The sequence below is a fragment of the Ceratotherium simum genome, chromosome X (genome assembly GCF_057802395.1).
Source record: "Ceratotherium simum simum isolate JZ-2026a chromosome X, ASM5780239v1, whole genome shotgun sequence".
In the NCBI taxonomy this organism is placed as follows: domain Eukaryota; kingdom Metazoa; phylum Chordata; class Mammalia; order Perissodactyla; family Rhinocerotidae; genus Ceratotherium; species Ceratotherium simum.
Window position 1 is genome coordinate 91,766,724 of NC_141940.1, and position 19,612 is coordinate 91,786,335.

The 19,612-nt window shown below is 42.0% G+C and overlaps 1 long non-coding RNA gene across 12 annotated transcripts in view; it reads left to right on the plus strand.

The window, feature by feature from the left end:
• The first annotated feature begins 2,577 nt into the window (after positions 1–2,577).
• The window catches only part of LOC147911942 (uncharacterized), a 96,763-nt gene continuing 79,728 nt past the window's right edge, over positions 2,578–19,612 (plus strand). For 3 of the 12 annotated variants that reach the window (XR_015550738.1, XR_015550739.1, XR_015550741.1), the window contains exons 1-3: positions 2,578–2,785; positions 3,537–3,638; positions 4,825–4,926. This is a non-coding gene — a long non-coding RNA (uncharacterized LOC147911942). The other 9 variants (XR_015550734.1, XR_015550744.1, XR_015550735.1 and 6 more) reach the window with 7 other exon arrangements.

Below are 19,612 nucleotides of genomic sequence, written 5' to 3' on the forward strand. Positions count from 1 at the left end.
ATTGGAACTCCCTTTTCAAGGGTCTACATGGGGTGTTCAGATCTGTCCTTATCAATGTTACGGACATTTGAAAAACACTTTTGAAAACAAATGGAGGGGGACACAGGAGTCCCTGGAGACAGCAGGAGTGTCCAGTTGCACTTTCTTATTTAAGATCAGTGAAAAATTCTCAGTAGCACAGGAACTAAAAGGGACAGGTGAAATGTAACAGTGTTTGGTCAGTGGAGCAAGGGATTTGTAGTGGTGAAAGAAAATACAGATGAAGTTATTTGGATTGTGCTTTTTATATATCTCTTAGCTTAGTTTGGGTTTAGAAAGGATCTCAATTGTAATTTTGTTGGCTTAGTTTTGACCTGAACAAAATGGATTTGCTAGTTTTGTTTGTTTTTTTTATTCAAATGGGACACACCCTCCTGGTTTTGAGAAATCTGATTGGTATCTCTTAGTTAGAACCATGCCTGACAAACAACTCTTTCCAATTTGGGATGTTTAATCATACTGAAGTCTTACCAAAGACCTCAAGTGAGATTTAACTTGAAGGATAAAGATGATTGTCAAGTGAGTTATGGATTAGTCTGACTCTTTGGTGGAAGTTCAACGAAAATAGTTTAGGCAAAGGTAGATTCAATAAGGCAGACAAAAAAATAAAATACGCTTCTGGGGAATAAGCAAGGCAAAGCAAACACACTGGAACTCATTAAAAAAGCAGCCAACGAGCAATTCATAACCAATATCTGATATATAATTTAAGACCCAAAGGTCACTTAATACCAACTCTATTGCAACACACATGCACCGAAAGAATCTGGTTGGCAATTGTTCTTGAGCTTGCCTTAGCTGTTTTTATTTCATGCAAGTGTTTCTCTGGAGGCATAAAAAGATGTAAGAGTAAAATCGGATTTATCGGAGGCATTTACTTGGATTAATTAGGTAATAAAAGCATTTTCAAATTGCTAATTTACTAAGCAATGTCACCGGAATGCTGAATTACTTTACTTTTATGATGATGATCAAAAGAGATAAATGCAGGCCCAGCCACAAAACCAAAGCAGAGAGAAGAGAGGCAGCAGTCATTCTTTGCATAATTACTGGAATTTGTCATCCTTGCCTTGAAAAGGGGATCATCAGTTTTTCTAAAGACTGTTTTCTTTGCTTCAGAGCCTCTTCTTCAGAATGCTGTTTGTCATTCACATTGTCCTCATTTATCCAGCAACAAATACACTATGAATATGCTTTTCATTAGTCAATTTAATGAATTTAATTTTGGTTCAAAATGTTAATTAAAAAGTGTACATTTCATTCTTATAAGGATGGAACTTAAAAAGCTCTTGGTTCTTGAGTGTTAGGTTAAATTACTAAAAGCCGAGTTGAAAAACAGGGTTAATCAGTGTGAAATTTAGTATCATGAGCCTGGGGTTGATTTTGATAATCAGTTATAATTAATTTTCCTATCTTTTTAAGAAAACAAAGGCTCAAAAATCATGTCATTTATAGCTTTATTTATATTGAGGGAGAAAATTTTGAAGAAAACAAATGTATGAGGAAACAGAAAGGAAGTTTGCCTCAAAGAGAAAAAAACACTAAAGGAAAAGCTGCTAGACCAGATATTCCATCACTAGAAAATGAATCAGAATTTTATTATTTCTTGGCTTTTAAAAAAATCTGTCCTTTGCCAAATCTAAGAATGTCGCCAAGCTGGAAGAAAAAGGATCCATTTTTCTACATAACCACATTTAATAATTTCCATGAAATTGACATTTTAGAACTATGGCAAAAAGCCAAATTAAAATTTATGGATTCCTAGTCCCTAAATTCCCAGCCTGTTTTCTTAAGAAATACCTAAAATACATTTTAAAACGAACCCAATTAATATAATTACAGAGGGTTTAAATAACACATACACACTGGATCTGTTTCCGTAAAACACGGCTGTTCTGTTATTTATATTTTGCTTTTTTTAAAATTAGAAATGTGGCCATATATACAAAGTAACTTTTTAAAAAGAGTTAATCTGTTGTCTTCTGCATCATTAAATTTAAAAAATGCCCCTACAACCAACTAGCTTGGAAATCTTATATTCATGCCTCTGAATATTGCTGTGGTTGTAACAAGGAAAGCAGCACATACAGGTATTTAATGTAACAGAAACAAGGCACAGGCAGCAACTTGTATCCCCTGGCAGTTGACTTGCTAATTTCTTCGCCTCCTCTCTTTTGCTCACTCCACCCCGCCTCACCAACCCCCTTCCACTCAAGACACGAGGCACCCTCTGGGCCATGGAAGGTGCCTTGCGGGGAGTAAAGAGACGCCGGAAGAGCTAGGGCAGAGCGCGCGGTGCCCACACCCTTGGCCGCGGGGTAAGTGCAGGCGGCCACCGCTGGCCGGGGGAGAGGGGAGCGGGTTAGGAGCGCGGGGTCGAAGCGGAACCCCTCCACCCGCCTCCGCCCAGGACTGGGGATCTGCCGCAAGAGGCGGGGGCCCAAAGCCCCCGGCTAGGCCCGGGCAAGGATGGGCGGGCGGGAGGCGGAGCGCAGCGCGGCGCTGCGCGGGGCGGCGGGAAAGGGGCGGGGAGGACAGCTCAGGCTCAAGCGGGCAGAGAGACGGTGGCAGAACCTGCGGGCTAGGTGGGAGGCTCACCCGCAGGGAGGAAGGGAAGCGAGGACCGCTGCTGCCGGGGAGCGAGGAGACGCTTGGAGTCCAGGGGTCGGGCCGCCGCTACCTCCTCCTGCAGCGGAGATAGCGCAGCCAGCGGGCGCACTGGCCGCAACGGCAACCCTGCGCGCAGGTGGGCACCCCCGAGCGCGGCGCTCTGCCGTCTCCCGGGCCGCCGCGGGCCGGATGCCCTCCTTTCCAGGACACTGAGCTCGGGGACGAGGGCTGGGCAGGTCCGGGGGCAGGAGGAAGGTGCACGGCCCCTTGGTGTGCACGCTGGTGCGCGCGCGCTGTGCTAGGTCGGGAAGAGGTGCGGAAAAGCTGCCTCCGTCGGGATTTACTCCCTCGGGTCTCACTGTCCCCACCCCCACTCCCTTCTGACCAGCTGAGCACTCAAGCGGCTTGGGAGAACTGCGACCCCCTCCCCCCGCCCGCAATCTCGGTGGTGTGTGCAGTTCGCCCCCCCTTCACAATCCACACCCAGCAACCATCAGGACGCCCCCTTCTCTGGGCCCGCGGGACTGTAGGAACCTTGGGAGAAGAGAGAGTGGTGGCAGGACCAGCCGGGGTGTGTTCGGGGAAGGCAGGAGTTGCTGGAGTATTGTCTGCCGGGGACGGTGCCTGAGCCCGCGCGCTCCCTCGCGCTTTCAGGGCCAGAGTTGGGGGGGGAGGGATGGGTTTGCTGAACTTATCTCCGAAGGCTGACGGTGCACATGCACTTGGCGTCTTGTGCAGGTTTGGACGAGGGCTTAATGGAGGCACGTGGGAGCAGGATTGGTCGCTGGCGGGCCCCCAAAGAGCCTCTTGGCTCTTGGGATGGCCCAGCGCGTGTTCTGGGTTGGGAAGGAAGGGAGAGTGTGAGTGTGTGTGAATGTCCGTCCTAGGGAGGAGAAGGAGGAGAGTGGCTCGAGGAGACTTGATTTTCTTGGATTTGCTGCCAGTCCTTAAACCAAATCAGGCATTCGGGGCGTTAAAGTAAATTACCGGTAAGTGGGTACGGATCTCTGGTGGGGATAAAAAGGCCCCTGGGTTTGCTGGGGTTGCGGGCTCGGCGGGCATGCTCACTGGGTCGCTTCTGGCGCTATCTCGCCTAGGTGGTGGGGGTGGGAGTTTGCATGTGTCTGGCTTAAGGTGGTGGAGCTGGGGCTCTTGTCCCGGGTAGACTGTGGCACTCGGAGGAGGTAAAAGGCTGTGCGGCATGGTTATTCTCAATCAACTCTAGAATCTCAGTCTGCTTCTTTATGTCTCTGTCTCTCTGTTCTCTCCGTCTCTCTCTCTCACACACACACACACACACACACACTCTCACACACTCTGGCTTGGTCTGCCTGTCTCTCTTACACACGCCCACACACCACGCACACACACACCCTGGTTTGGTCTGTTATTCTAAATTAACTCCAGAATCTCAGTGTCTGTCTGTCTGTCTCTCTTTCTCTCTCTCAACACACACACATCCCTCTCATTTCATGGCTGCTTTGACTCACTGATAGTTGCTCATGGATTTTTATTCATTGCTTGTTCTGCTCCTGGATTTTTATTCACCTGACTTTTTTTTTTTTAAGAAAAAAAAAAGGTCTACCTGTATTAAATCTGTGGGGAGTCAGAAAGACCTTTCGGCACTCTTGATTTATATTCAAATCAGGAACAGGGCATTATGATGAAAATATCCCACCTAACTGCTGTTTAGATAGGACAAAGCTCTAGTTCATGTTAGAATTAATATTGTTATTTTAAATAGACATTTTGCAACCATGGGACATAGTAACCTTTGCCTGGATCTCTCCCTCTCTCTTTTCTTTGTGGTAATTTACAGAATTTTTAATTACCTGATTAACAAAGTGGTCAAGTTGTCTCCTAATTTTAAACGACAGGTCTTGAAACGGTTGTAGGTTGGCATGTGGATGGGTTCTGTGACTCCATTTCTTTCTTTAATGAGCTGATCAGAGTGGTGTTGATCTGAGACTTATGTATGTTTCGATTTCTAAGTAATTTATCAAACCACTGGGGGAGAGGGACTCCTTAGAAATTTTCCACGGAGAGGAGAAAGAACACTTCTATCTCTTGGAGCAAATATTTTGCCACTTTTCTCCCAATTGTCCCTGTTAGATGCCTAGAAAAGATGCGTGGTTGATGAATAATATGTGGTTTATTTCTCTTTTATGTCTACAGGTGGCAGTGTAGAAGCCAAAACGGGAGCTTCTAGAAGTGGTTTCTGAAAAATAAGAGTGAATATACACGAGTAAGCAAGCACAGGAATCTGAAAAACCGCAGGTATGTAGAACAATTAATCTACCTATCCGGCTTTATAATTATTGCATTCCAGTATCTTGACATTTATATAGACTTTTATGAAGTGAAATGTATTTTGAGGCATTCTCAAAGGAGAAAACAAGTGTATTCTATTTCAGGCAATGTACTTAAATAAAAATACTGTATGTCATCATATTGCATTACTTTTTACTGTTCTAAAAGAGAAGCATTGTTTATCCATTGTGACCATGTGGCTTTGCATTTAACCAGTTGTTGCTGGATACTTGCTCTTAAAAACACTTTTTCTGAAACTGTATAAAACTACCAATTGTTCTGAGTAATTTCGTTTGGGACACTGTTAACAAAGTCACCCTGTTGAGCCAATATAGCAGTATCTGCTTTTTGCAAAAACTACATCTCACTGTTGTCTTGACATCTCACTTACCAGAATACCCATGCATTGGGTGACTTCTTTTAAACCAGCCCTTCTGGTTTTTTGGGGGGTGAGGAAGATTGGCCTTGAGCTGACATCTGTGCCCATCTTCCTCTATTTTGTATATGGGACGCCACCACAGCATGGCTTGATGAGCGGTGTGTAGGTCTGCACCCAGGATTCGAACCTGCAAACCCAGGGCTGCTGAAGCAGAGCAAGTGTACTTAACCACTACGTTACCGGGCTGACCCCCCAGCCCTTCTGTTTTTAACCATCTCGTCATTTTTCTCCTCCTATCTTGCTGCTTCTCCAAGCCCAACATATAAGAGGTACCTTCATAATTCACCCACTTGACTGAACTAATAACACGTTTAATATGGGATCAAAGAAAATCAAGTTTGTAAAGTTTTTCACTGTGACACAATTCAAAAGATTTTGACTTTGATTATCATTAAAATATAGTTTTTCATATTAAGGCCCTTTTTCAACAACTGGGTAACATACTGTTATGAATGGTAGAAAAAGCCAGAGGGAGAAAAAAATTCATTTTTTGGATTTTTATTTTCTTTCCTTAGAATGGTAGGCCATGGCCAATGGTGCTCTCACAGGGAAGCTCAAGTCGTTATTATGTTGGCTGTATAAGGGTCAGGCAGCAAAATGGCTGTTAAAGAGAATGAAGCTTTCTCTTTCCTTGGAGGTGTATGTGTTCATCACAGTACTGGATTGTGGTGATATCTTGTGATTTTTGACATTCTGCCCTAACAGCTGAGGAGGGATTTGTTTAGCCCCTGCCAATGAGGGTGTAAAACAAAGTCAGATGCTGTTCTTGAAGCTTAAAAGATCAAATTGGACACTTACAAGTAGAAAGCAAATTGGGAGCTCTAACTCAGAAAATATAGACTAAGCTAAAGACTGAAAGATTCTTACTGTAAAGACCCCATGGATATAGAGTGTCAGGAAAGCTCTTGGGCATTTAGGACCACGTAAGTTTGCACTGCGTGGGACTTAGATTCATTATCTGACTCAAGAAACTGGGAAGTAACTAATCATCCCTCAATGTGTCTAGGAGGAATAGGGTCTAATCTTCTAAGTAAGAAAAGAAAAGAGCAAAGTTGAGATTATAATCCTTTTTTTGAATTATAGCATTCACATTATAGAGACATTACGTGCTTTAGAGATATTTTATTTTTGAGGTATAACATATATGCAATAAAGTGTGTAAAATACATTAATCTAAAGTGTACTGCTCAGTGAACTTTTACATGTGTGTATACCCATGTGACCACCACCCAGGTCAAGATATAGAACATGTCCAGCACCCCAGAAGATTTCCTCCTCTTTCCCCTTCTGGTCAGTTTCATCCCCCTTCCAGCCTGAAGGTAACCACATTATGATTTTTTTAAAACTCCATCCACTAGTTGTTTTTTGTTTTTTTTTTGAGAAAGATTAACCCTGGGGTAACATCTGTTGCCGATCCTCCTCTTTTTTGCTGAGGAGGATTGGCCCTGGGCTAACATCTGTGCCTGTCTTCCTCTACTTTGTATGGGACGCAACCACAGCATGGCTTCATAAGCAGTGCGTAGGTCTGGGCCCGGGATCTGAACCCGCAAACCCTGGGCTGCTGAAGTGGAGCACGTGAACTTAACCGCTACGCCACCAGGGCGGCCCCACCATCCGCTAGTTTTGTCCGCTGTTAAGCTCCATATAAATAGTATCATATAGAAGGGACTTTTGTGTATGTCTTCTTTGACATAATGTCTTTGAGATTTATCCATGTTGTTGTGTGTATTAGTAGTTTATTCTAGTCTATTATTGAGTAGTAATTCCATTGTATGGATATACCACAATTTGTTTATCCGTTCTCCTGTTGGATCTTTGGATTATTTCTGTTGTGTGGTTAATATGAATTAAGCACTGTGAGCATTCTTGCTTATGTTTTTTGGTGCACATGCCCACTCATTTCTCTTGAGCATTTACCTAGGAATGGAATTGTGGGGTCATAGAGTAGGCTTATATTTAGCTTTAGTAGATTTTGCCAAACAGTGTTCCAAAGTAGTTGTACCAATTTAAATTCCTTCAGTAGTGTGCAAGAGTTCCAGTTGCTCTACATTTTCACTAACACTTGGTTTTGTTGGTCTTTTTAATTTTAGCTATTTTGGTGGGGGCATAGTGATATCTCCTTGTGGGTTTTTAAAATTTATAAAAAATTTCAGTTGTGGTAAAATATACATAACATAAAATTTACCATTGTAACCATTTTTAAGTGTACAGTTAGTAGTGTTAAGTACATTTACATTGTTGTGTAACCATCACCACGATGCATCTCCACAATTCTTTTTTATCTTGCAAAACTGAAACTGTACCCATTAAACAATAAATCCCCATTCTCTCTTCCCCTAGCCCCTGGCAACCACCATTCTACTTTCTGTCTGTATGAATTTGACTACTTTAAGTACCTCATGCAAGTAGAATCACAGAATATTGGTTTTGTAACTGGCTCATTTCACTTAGCATAATGTCCTTAAGATTCATCCATGTTATAGCATGTGTCAGCATTTCCTTCCTTTTTAAGGCTGAATAATACTCCATTGTATGCATATACTACATTTTGTTTATCCATTTGTCAATTGGTGGACACTTGGGTTGCTGCCACCCTTTGGCTATTGTGAATAATGCTGCTATGAACATGGGTATACAAATATTTCTTCAAGACCCTGTTTTCAGTTTTTTTGGGTACATACCCAGAAGTGGAATTGCTAGACCATATGGTAATTCTGTTTTAATTTTTTGAGGAACCACCATACTGTTTTCCATAGTGGCTGCACCATTTTACATTCCCAGTAGTGTACAAGGGTTTTCAATTTCTCCACATCCTCACAAACACTTCTTACTTTCTGTTTTTTTTTTTTTTTTGGTGAGGAAGATTGGCCCTGAGCTAACATCTATTGCCAATCGTCCTCTTTTTGCTTGAGGAAGATCGTCCCTGAGCTAACACCTGTGCCAGTCTTCCTCTATTTTGATTTTATTTATTTATTTATCCCCCAAAGCCCCAGTAGATAGTTGTGTGTCATAGTTGCACATCCTTCTAGTTGCTGTATGTGGGACACGGCCTCAGCATGGCCGGAGAAGCGGTGCGTCGGTGCACGCCCGGGATCCGAACCCGGGCCACCAGCAGCGGAGCGTGCACACTTAACCACCAAGCCATGGGGCCGGCCCAGTCTTCCTCTATTTTGTTTGTGGGTCCCTGCCACATCATGGCTTGAGGAGCGGTGTGTAGGTCCACGCCCGGGATCCGAACCCGCAAACCCACGGCTGCTGAAGGAAAGCATGCAAACTTAACCACTACGCCACTGGCCTGGCTCTATTTTTTTTTTTTTTATTTTTTTATTTTTTTTATTTTTTTGGATAGTAGCTATCCTAGTGGATGTGAGGCGGTCCTTATGGTTTTAATTTGTGTGTTGTTAAATGCCGTTTCATATACTTACTGGCATTTGGATATCTTTTTATGAAATTCCTGTTAAAATCTTTTGCCCATTTTTGAATTGGATTGTTTTTTTTTTAATTTCTGTGTCAGAGTTCTTTTATGTTCTATGTATGAGTCCTTTGTCAAATATATGTACAGTCATGTGCTGCATAATGACATTTCAGTCAATGATCGACCACATATATGACGGTGGTCCCATAAGATTAGTACCACATAGCCTAGGTGTGTAGTAGGCTATACCCTCTAGGTTTGTGTAAGTACACTCTACAATGTTTGCACAGTGACGAAATCGCCTAACGACGCATGACTGTATTACAAATATTTTCTCCTAGTCTGTGGCTTGCCTTTTCACTGTCTTCATGGTATCTTTTGATGATTTTTAATGGAGTCTAGTTATCAATTTTTTTCTTATGGCTATTGCTTTTTGTGTTCTATTTATGAAATCTTTGGCTACTTTGGGATTGTGTTTTAAAACTTGCTTTTTAATTACTGAAAATATAAAAAGGCAGTCTGTTTGGAAGATGTAGTAAATTACCTATAAGCATATTTTCAAATAAGTGCCCTAAGAATGAAAGTTGATGATGTTCTTTGCTGTAGCAGGTGCCAGAGAAGGAGTTTGAAAAAGCATGTTTTTCAATAAGATACATGGACATAGATGCTGTTACTCAGTGGTTCCTGTTGCTGTCTCCCTCTGACACTGATTATGTCCTCAGGGCCCCTCTAGAGTGGGAGGAACCCTAGGGAAGAGCCTGGTGATGACTTGGCTAGAGGAAAGAATGTGGCAAAATGGGTGGGTATCCACTTTTCCTTAGTTTGTAACCCATAATTGCTGAATGATCCTTCCCCTCCCCTCTTCCATCCCCAAGGAGGGTTGCTGCTATTTGGTGCTACTTCTTTTCTTTGCCTTTGAAACATCAATGTCCTTCAGGATTCTGCCATTCATTAGCTTTTTCTCTTCTCCATCTACTTCTTTTCCCTGAATGCCCTGCGTTCGCATTCACTTTCATGTCTTGAGCTGTCCCTCTCCCGCGGCCCTGTGTCCTAAAGATTCCCTAGGTCTTTATTTTTGGCTTGTACCACCTGTCCCTCAACATAAGGTCCAGATCTGTATCCTTATCTGCCTCCTGGACATCTCCCACTGGATATCCCACAGGTGCCTTTATAAAATCACGTTTTCTTCCTCTCCAGTCTGCCCTTCTACTTTTCTGCCTTAATTAATATCTTTGCCATTAATCTAGGATCCCAAAGTAGAAATCTTGGCACTGTCTTCGATCCTCCCACACAACTTATATCACCCCCACAGCCCATATTTAGTTGGTTGTCAAGGCTGCTGGGTTTTTCTCCTGTCTCTGAAACATCTTTCACAGGCGTCTTCTCTTCCCTGTGTTTGCTACCTTGTGATTCAGGTCCCGTTTAGAATTGTCGTAATAGCCTCCCTGATTCTTACTCTTGCTGCTAATCCTCCACTTGTCATCAGCTTTCTTTTTCTAAAACACAGATTTAATCATGTCATTTCCTACTTAAAAATGATTTGTAGCTCTCTATGGCCTACAAGAGGCATTCAAATCCGTTAACATGATTTACAGTATGACACCTTCATTATTTGCCTTCAACCTGCTTTTCCTGCTCCATCATCTGCCATTTCCTCCCCACACTCCATCTGTCCTAAACTATTTTCCACTCTTAGAACATTCCTTGAGTTCTTTCCTGCATCTGTGCTTTTGCACATGCTGTTTCTTCTACTTCTGATGTCCATTCCTGTCCACTGGTGACATATTATTTTTTCTATAAAAAACCAGCTCAAACGTGATCTCTTCTTTGAACGAGTCTGCCTATCCTCTAAGTAGACCTTGTTATTCGTACTTCTTTTAATGTAGTTAGAGGAGATGATTCCATAATTGCAGGCACTATTGCATATTAATCTTTGTACCCCCAGTAACTACTGAGAGCACTACTTCAAATATAGAAGGCATTTAGTAGATATTTACTGAATGAATAATTCATGAAGAATCTATTCCTTGCTATATCAGTTTTTGCTGCTTAACAAACCACCACGATATCAGTTTGGTTAGTGGTTTAAAACAACCAGCGTTTAGTTAGCTCTTGAATCTGTGGGTTGGCGACTTGGGCAGGACTCAGCTGGGCGGTTCTTTGGATCTGGGCAGGTTTTCTGCTGGGTGGGTTGTGGGCTGGCTCTTCTAGGATGCCCTCAGCTCCTCTCCACATGGTTCTAATCTTTAACCGGGCTAGCCTGGGCTTGTTCACACTGTGGGTGGCAGAGTTCTAAGAGAGAGTGCGGAGGCATGCAAGGCCTCTTGAGGCCTAGGCTTGCAACTGGGACAAGGTTACTTCCTCTGAATTCTGTTAGCCAAAACAAGGCACAAAGCCAGCCCTGATTCAGGAGGTGGGGAAATAGATTACATGTCTTGAAGTGAGGAGCTGCAGTCATGTGGCAAGGAGCGCAGATAAAGGAGAATAATTGCAGCCATTTTTACAGGTAATCTACTGCACTTACCTAGGAGCAGGAATATAAGATTAGACCAGGCTTAGTGGAGAGGGTTGATTCCATTTAGGTCACCAGCAGGGAGGACCGTTTTGACCCTGACTAATTGTGTCTAATTACATCTAAGATGAGCCCAACCAAGATGGCCCCGTGGTTCCTAGCATCCTCCTTTGGCCCTCCCCTCAAGTCCTCTGTCCTTATCCCCTTATTTAAGACAGCCCCAGTTTCCTTTTGGCCTTGATGAAGTACCCTTGGTGCTGTGGGTTGGGAAAGTTGCTCTTAAGTACTGGAAAAAGGAGAAATAGCTCTCTTTCCTCTTCTTCATTCTGGAAGCAGCTTCTCATTATGGAGCACCTTTGAGTATTTGCATTGATTTGTCTCTAGCATCTGATTTAAAAGGCATTGTGGGGAAGGGCAAATGTCAGGACATGAAAAGAGATCTGATTGTTTGGGGCTGTTCACCTGTTTTCTTCCTCACCATGTGTGAAACTTGAAGGTGTCCTCCTGAGAAACCAGTAGTAGTTTATCCAGTCTTAATGTTTGTGCGCTTTTCCAGCTGTTACAAACTATTCAAAGTGGAAACATGAATTTAAATGTTTCTGATTTACTACTTATTAAAGAATCCTTTTTAAGGACTAGAGTACATTAGGAGGAAGTATAGTTACAATATACATGAAGGAGCGTTGTTGAAATATACATGAAGTGTATATTAATAAATATACTTAGTAAAACATACATGAAGTGACTCCAACTTTCCAGAGATAGTATAGTAACCATAGATAGGTTTGAGTTTTTCCAGAACTTTAGTTTTGTACACGTCTGTATGTTTTAATAGAGCTGTTAGAAGTAGTTAAAGAAAACAGATACAAATTTTACCTCATGCAAGTCCATTTCTACTAATCCCAGAGATACAGATGATCTGTGAAGTGACCAAAAAGCATAACAGAATAGGAGGCACTTAAAGGGCCTTAAGACCCCTTATGACCTCTCCCGTGTTTTCCTCCTGCCTGTGCCACTCCTAGATTGGCCACCGACACCGTTAGAGGTATGAAAAATCCACACCCCGAGTAATCCTCTGTCAAAATAACAGATGTGCTACTATTTTTGGGTGAAAATCGAACTTTCACTTATGTTAAAAAGTATCTTCTTGAAATTTATTCTTATGGCGTGCTTTTTCTTTTATTTGTCAGAAAACAAAAGATTTAGTTCATATCTCACTATACCCTATTTATAGATCAGTTTCTTATTGAATCTCTGTATTGCATTTGTTGTTTATTTAAAATGACAACAAATTCAGATGGCCATAGTTCCATATTTTTAGAAGACCATGACAATTTTGAGTTAGAAAATCAGTATTTTTATCAATTAATAATTTATTAAATCAAGGAATTTTAATGGGTTGAAATAGAATACTAATTGAGATAGCATTTACAGGTACTCATGCTTTGTTTTTCTAAAAGAACTAGTTTTATATCGTAGACAATAGTGTAAAATATTTTATATACTCTATTCCCAACTTGTTGCATAATGTGAATTCTCCTTCCTAAGTTATATTTACTGATGTATAAATACATAGTATATATGAACTACAGTTGTCCCTCCATATTATAGTCTATATGTACTAGAGTTGACCCTCTGTATCCGAGGATGAGAAACCCACGGATATGGAGGATTGACTGTATTCATTGTACTATGCCATTTTATAATAAGGGACTTGAGCATCCACGGAGTTTGGTATCCGAGGGGGTTCCTGGAACCAATCTGCCATAGACACCTAGGGACGACAACATACTCTGGAGAGAGAAAGAGAGAACCCATATATCCTCCAGCGTAAGGTTAAAATACTAGCAAAAGCTGTGTGAAAATCATGAGTAAGTGTAGAGCAGATGTTTATTGAAACAGCCACTTAGGACAGTGACCTGAGTTCTATCAAGGATTACTATTTAAGAAGTATTTACATTGAGGAAGGTTGTGATAGTGAAACGACTAATGAATTCAAGATGGTAGTTTTAGAAGGAGCCTCAGGTGCCACACTGGATAGTGTTAATGGGCACACTGTTGGCTTTTAAACGGGGATTTAAAAATATACACATTTAAGATGGACTAGATGGTAATCGGTCACTCTCCTATCTTTTGAATACTAATCCCCATGTTGGAGAATATTTAAAATGATTTGCCTGTTTTATAAATATTATGGTTTTGTTCCTGATTGATGATGATAGCAAAATTTTCTTATTGTCGTGCCATTGTCAGTATTTATGTTTTCTGCAAGGACACTTGGGCACAGAGTTTGGCATCTGGGCCTGCAGAGGCTGCTCTGCCAGTCCACTAGCCCAGCTGTGTGTGTAGGAGCATCTTGGACTGTGTTTTGACAGTGAAAACAAAAACAAAACATGGCAGGTATTCGATTAGGAAAATATAATGGAGGGAAACAATGGAGTCTTAATGAATTTCCTAAAGAGGAAGAAGTATGGCTATTTTAGCTAATCATGACACCTTAGATTTCTGCAGGAGAAAGAACAGATGACATTTTTCCTTAAAAGAGCTGTGGGAAGTAAAAAACTATGCGCACTGAGGGGATACCTTGTCCTCTGATGATCAAGAATCTATGCAGAAGATCAGCTATTGTCTTTTCTTTACCTCCAGAGATGGCAATGTGGGATCTTTTCCCTTAGTCACCATCGTGTGTGATGATACTATGTATGTTCTCACCCATGTTATGGAAAAAGACCTTGAGACTCACAGAAATAACTTGACTGCTGGGGCTTAAGTGACAGTCCCTGGCCACACCTTTCTCTACCTCTTTGACACATGTGTATCCGCTCTGCCTGTGAACATCAAGTGTAGTCATAGAGTGAGTGTGTGTGTGTGAGTGTGTGTGTGTAGGGGCTCTTCCCAGTGATGATGCTGGATTTCCATATCTACATGGACAGAGTGAACGAGTACCTACCTCGTGTGTTGTATTTTGAATCACTAGCAGTGATTTTCCATCACTATCAGTGAAAATATACATTCATAAAAATCAAAACATTTCACCAAGAGCTTTCACCTTAGATTGGATTTGACCTTGGACTGCCCTGGTGCTGGAATCAGAAGGCTGGACCAGAAGTCAGGAAGCTGCTGTTCTGGTTCCCAGGTGGCTTCTAAATAGCTGTGGGGGCTGGGCACATCATTCTTATTGTTCTGGGCTTTAGTTTTGTCATCTCTAAGACAAGGGTTGGACTATTTATCTCAAGCCTCATCTTATTCTGATACTGCATCAGTCTTAATACCATGGTTGTGGTTTTGTTTTTTGAGGAAGCTTGGCCCTGAGCTAACATCTGTTGCCAGTCTTCCTCCTTTTTTCCCCTTTTCTCCCCAAGGCCCCAGTAGATAGTTGCATGTCATAGTTGTACATCCTTCTGGTTGCTCTATGTGGGACACTGCCTCAGCATGGCTTGATGAGCAGTGTGTAGGTCTGCACACAGGATCTGAACCGGCGAACCCCGGGCCGCTGAAGCGGAGCATGCGAACTTAACTGCTACACCACTGGGCTGGCCCCACCATGGTTGTGTTTTTTTCCCCTGATTTTAGTAAACTCTACCATAAAACTATTATTTGGATTTAAATTTTTTTTTTTTTGGTGAGGAGGATTGGCCCTGAGCTAACTAACATCTGTTGCCCATCTTCCTCTTTTTGCTGAGGAAGATTGGCCCTGAGCTAACATCCGTGCCCATCCTCCTCTATTTTGTATGTGGGTCGCCACCGCAGTATGGCTTGATGAGCGGTGCATATGACCACGCCCAGGATCCAAACCTGTGAACCCTGGGCTGCGGAAGCGGAGTGTGTGAACTTAACTGCTATGCCACCAGGCCGCCCCCTCGTGTTTCTTGTGATCTGGTTTTTTTTTTCCTTTCCCTTTTTTTGGGGGGTTTTAATATGGGTGTTTTCCATTAACGTTTATCTTCAGGTTTACTAATCCTATCTTTTGCTATGTCTAGTCTTCTATTGAATCCATCTAATGAGTTAATTTTAGATATTGTATTTTTCTTAATTTCAGATATTTTTCTAGAATATCCATTTAATTTTTTATATACATTCTAGTTATTTTTTGAAATTCTCCATCTTTTCATTCATTTTCTCCTTTTTTCTTTAACCAATTAATCAGTTATTTTAAAAGTCTACTGAATCCAATAATGTGGATCATCTGTGAGTGCATCCATTCTTTTTTTTCTCTTGAATATTAGTTACCTTTTCTTGAAGTTTTTCTCATGTCTAATAATTTTTTATTTGATACCAGACATTGTGTATGAAAGAATCTTACTGCTTCTAGATTACACCTTCTTCCAGAGAGGATTTCCTTTGTTAGGTAAATGTAGTGAGGAGCTGGTCACCTTCACTCCATCGGGAATTGAATTAAGTCAAGGCCAGGTTGCAGTTTAGGAAGACTCAATCCAGCTAAGATTGTCCATGCTCCTCAGACATGGCTCTCCTGGGCTTTTGATTGAAACCCTGGAGGTTCTTTGTCTTCTTAACTCTGAAAAACTGTGGGAGACTAAATTTTGCCCTTTGGAGGGCAGGAGTTTAGCCTCTTGTCGCCTTAATTTCAAATTCTTGCAGCTGTCTTGAGAAACCTCGTTATGGTATTTGAGGCAGCACTCCTACTTTAGTAAAAACTTCGTCTCTAAAACACTGTAACTGGAGCCTTCATTCTGCCTTTTAGAAGCCTTCAGCCTATCTCAGTCTCCCTCTCACAGTTCCAGAACTGAACAAATGGGAGTATTTCCCAGCTGTCACATTAGCCTTTGCGAGTTCACCAAAAAGCTTTGCTGGTTGCTTTTCCTCACTAGAAATACTTTCTCATGGCAAGTCTCATCAGTATGAGCCCAAAGTTCCCAAGTGCCCTGGGAGAAGAAAATCAGAGATTATCTGCTCACCTCAGAAGGGCTCCCCTCCTTTGAACTTATTGCCCTTGAGTTCCTTATAGTCTAATAGAAGCCTCAGACTTTTTTTTTTTCTGTGTAAAACATGAGATGGGATCTGCGATTTCATAACACATTATCTTCACGTCCTCATCTATTCTCATGGAGTCTTCTGTTTAAACATTAAACATTTTTCAGCTTCATGATACAAGTAATTTTGGTAGTAAGCACCTGTTGACTCATTATAATATTTCCAAAGGAGGAAGATGGGAATACTTAGACAATATGGTCCTCTTCAAAATATTTTCATTGCATTTTTTCGGTTTTTCAATTTTAATTTGTCTAGAAAACACTTCGTAGGTAGAAGATGGTAATGAAGCCAGTTTCAAGTGGTTTAAAACTCTCTCAGATGAATTCCTTATTGGACACATTTACTTCTCTTTTGTACTAAAATGAGGCATGACTGTCATTACAAACCTTCCCATTTGTGAGGAGAATTTGCTCCAGAGAATTCTAATACCATTAATAGGCAGCATCCATATGGTTTGCACATGTAAAAAGGAGAGAATGAGCCCCTCAAATTATTTAAATTGGAACCATTTCATTGTTAAGGAGCAATTCTGTTGTTAACTTTTCTTAGAAGCTGTGTAAGACCTGCCCAGTACTGAGAGCCCAGAGCTGGCAGGAGCCCTGAGTTTTAGTGTTGGCTCTGCTTCCCACAAGCCATTTGTCGCAGGAGAGGCCTCTGTTTTCCCAATCCTGAGAATGAGGACATTGAAATAGTTGAATCCTGGGGCTGGCCCCGTGGCTTAGCGGTTAAGTGCGTGTGCTCCGCCACTGGCTGCCTGGGTTCGGATCCTGGGGGCGCACCGACGCACCACTTGTCTGGCCGTGCTGAGGCGGCGTCCCACATACAGCAACTAGAAGGATGTGCAACTATGACATACAACTATCTACTGAGGCCTTGGGGAGAAAAAGGGGGAAAAAATGGAGGAGGATTGGCAATAGATGTTAGCTCAAAGCCGGTCTTCCTCAGCAAAAACAGGAGGATTCGCATGGATGTTAGCTCAGGGCTGATCTTCCTCACCAAAAAAAACAAAAACAAAGAAATAGTTGAATCCTAATCCTTTCCGTCTCTGCCCTTTGTATTCCAATTATTCATCACTTGGAAATTAAGGTTGTACTTGCATTTCAATAAATGATATTGCCAGAATCAATTAAAATAATAAAACTATGCAAATTTCTTTTGACTCAGACATTTTGTGACACCACATGGGAAATCTTACTTAGACACGGTGTGTCAGTGTCTAAAAATCATTAAAAAATAGTGTACTTGAGTCCTGAGTACCTGGATTTGTCTCAGGTTTGTCATTCATCTGCTTTGGGGCCTTGGGCATGTCATCAACCTCTGTAAGCCTCAGTTTCCTCAACTGGAAAATGGATAGAATAGTATAGTAGCCTTACCTATTTCATGGGGCTGCTGTGAGGATCAACTAAAACGTTTCATGTGTGAAGGCTCCTTATGAACAGTAAAGAGTTTTAAAAACATCAATTATCATTAGGACTGTAATGACACAGCCCTTGTCAGCAGTAACCATCTGTTTGTTGTGGCTGTCACTATCAAAAGTGAGATATGAAAACAGCCCAGGGGTATTTAAATTATATACACCTTGACTTTTGTTCCCACTTCACTTTTTTGTGGGGGGGGTCGGTAAGCTGACACCATGTTCAAGGTATAAGCTCTCTCCTTGAAGCCATTGAAATGTAGAGCTGGAAGGGAGAGCTGGATTATTTTAGCAAATCTCCCTCTTTTCAAGATGCAGTTTAGGAAGTTTAACTGACTTATCTAAGGTAACAGAGCTGCTTCAAGGTAAAACCACAACTAAGACCAGTAACTGTTCTCTGTTTAAACTCTGATTTGTGAAGTTAATTCTACAGTTTTGGTCAAGGACCAAAATTAATAGAGATTTCTTTTGTTTTCAAACATTATGATTCTCCATTTCTCTTCTCCTTAACCTCCTAACATCTTTCACTTCTCTCCTACTTCACAGCCCCCACTCCTATTCTGGTGGTGGTACCTCTTCCCACTCTAGAGAAGAGAGTCCTCCACCTCTCACCCCAGGCTGCCCCCCCACACGTGCTCTTGATTCTGACCCCGTTTGCCACCTACGGGATTTATTCCAGCACTTATCCTATCTGTGTCCTCTGTTATCTTTCCCTTTCATCGGGTTCTTCTCCTCGGCCTATGAAGGTGCCTAAGCTTGTGGTAGAATTTTTTTTTACTTCACCCTACATACTGCTTCTTTTCCATACTTGGCTACTGGAAAGAGACATTGGTAAGCAGAGTCACTGCTTTCTCAACTTCCATTTATTTCTTTTCTTTTTCTTCAAAATTTTTTTTGTGGTAAAATATAACAAAATTTGCCATCTTAACCATTTTTGCGTATCCAGTTCACTAGTATTAAATATATTCACAGTGTTGTGTAGCCATCACCACCATCTATCTCAGAACTCTTTTCATCTTGCAAAACTGAAATTCTGTCCCCATTAAACAACTCCTCATTTCCCCCTCCCCTAAGCCCCTGGCAACCACCATTCTACTTTCCGTCTAGATGTTTTTTCATGCATTTCTTATACAGTATTGTATAAGCACAGTGATGGTGCTTGGTGGTAGCCCAGAAAAGTTACCTCCCTTCCTCTCTCCTTCCCCTGCCTCGCTCTTGTCCCCTGCTCCACGCCCCCCTCCCCCAATTGTTGCAGTTTCTTTTCTGGCCTCTCTTGGGAACAACTTGCTGCCCAGCTTCTGGGCACTTTTTCTTCCTTCTTTGGCCTCTATGATCCCTTCTTCACAGGATCTAGGCTGGTTTCCTCCTCCCTTTCTAATTTTTTAAATGATGCTCTTCTGTAGTGGAATTCGGCAGCAACCCATAGTCACCTACCCACTCGGCCTCAATCTGTGCTCACCAGCTGTTTCCTCACACCCTTGACACACCATGCAGAGCCTCCATGTCTTCAGCCCCTTCTCTTTTCTTCCATCATCGTTCAGCCCAAATGCCTTGCTCAGTGAAGCCTTCACCAGCATCCTCAGTTGCAGCTCCACAGAACTTGGGAAGTCCCTCTTGTAGCCCTGATTTCAATGTTACTGGGATTCCACTTTGTCCCCCCACCCTCCCAGTCACTGAGTGCTTCGGGGGCAGGGACTGTGGCTGATTCTTCTCTATCAGACTTGGCCCTCACACTAGGCCCTCAGTCAGTGCTGAATAAATGAAGGAGAGCAATTATTCATTTAAGTACGCTTCCTATAGATAAGTGCTTCTCTGATTTAAGAGACTGAAGGTTGATCAACCACATGGAGCATCAAAGTATAAGATCAGAAGAGAGAGGTT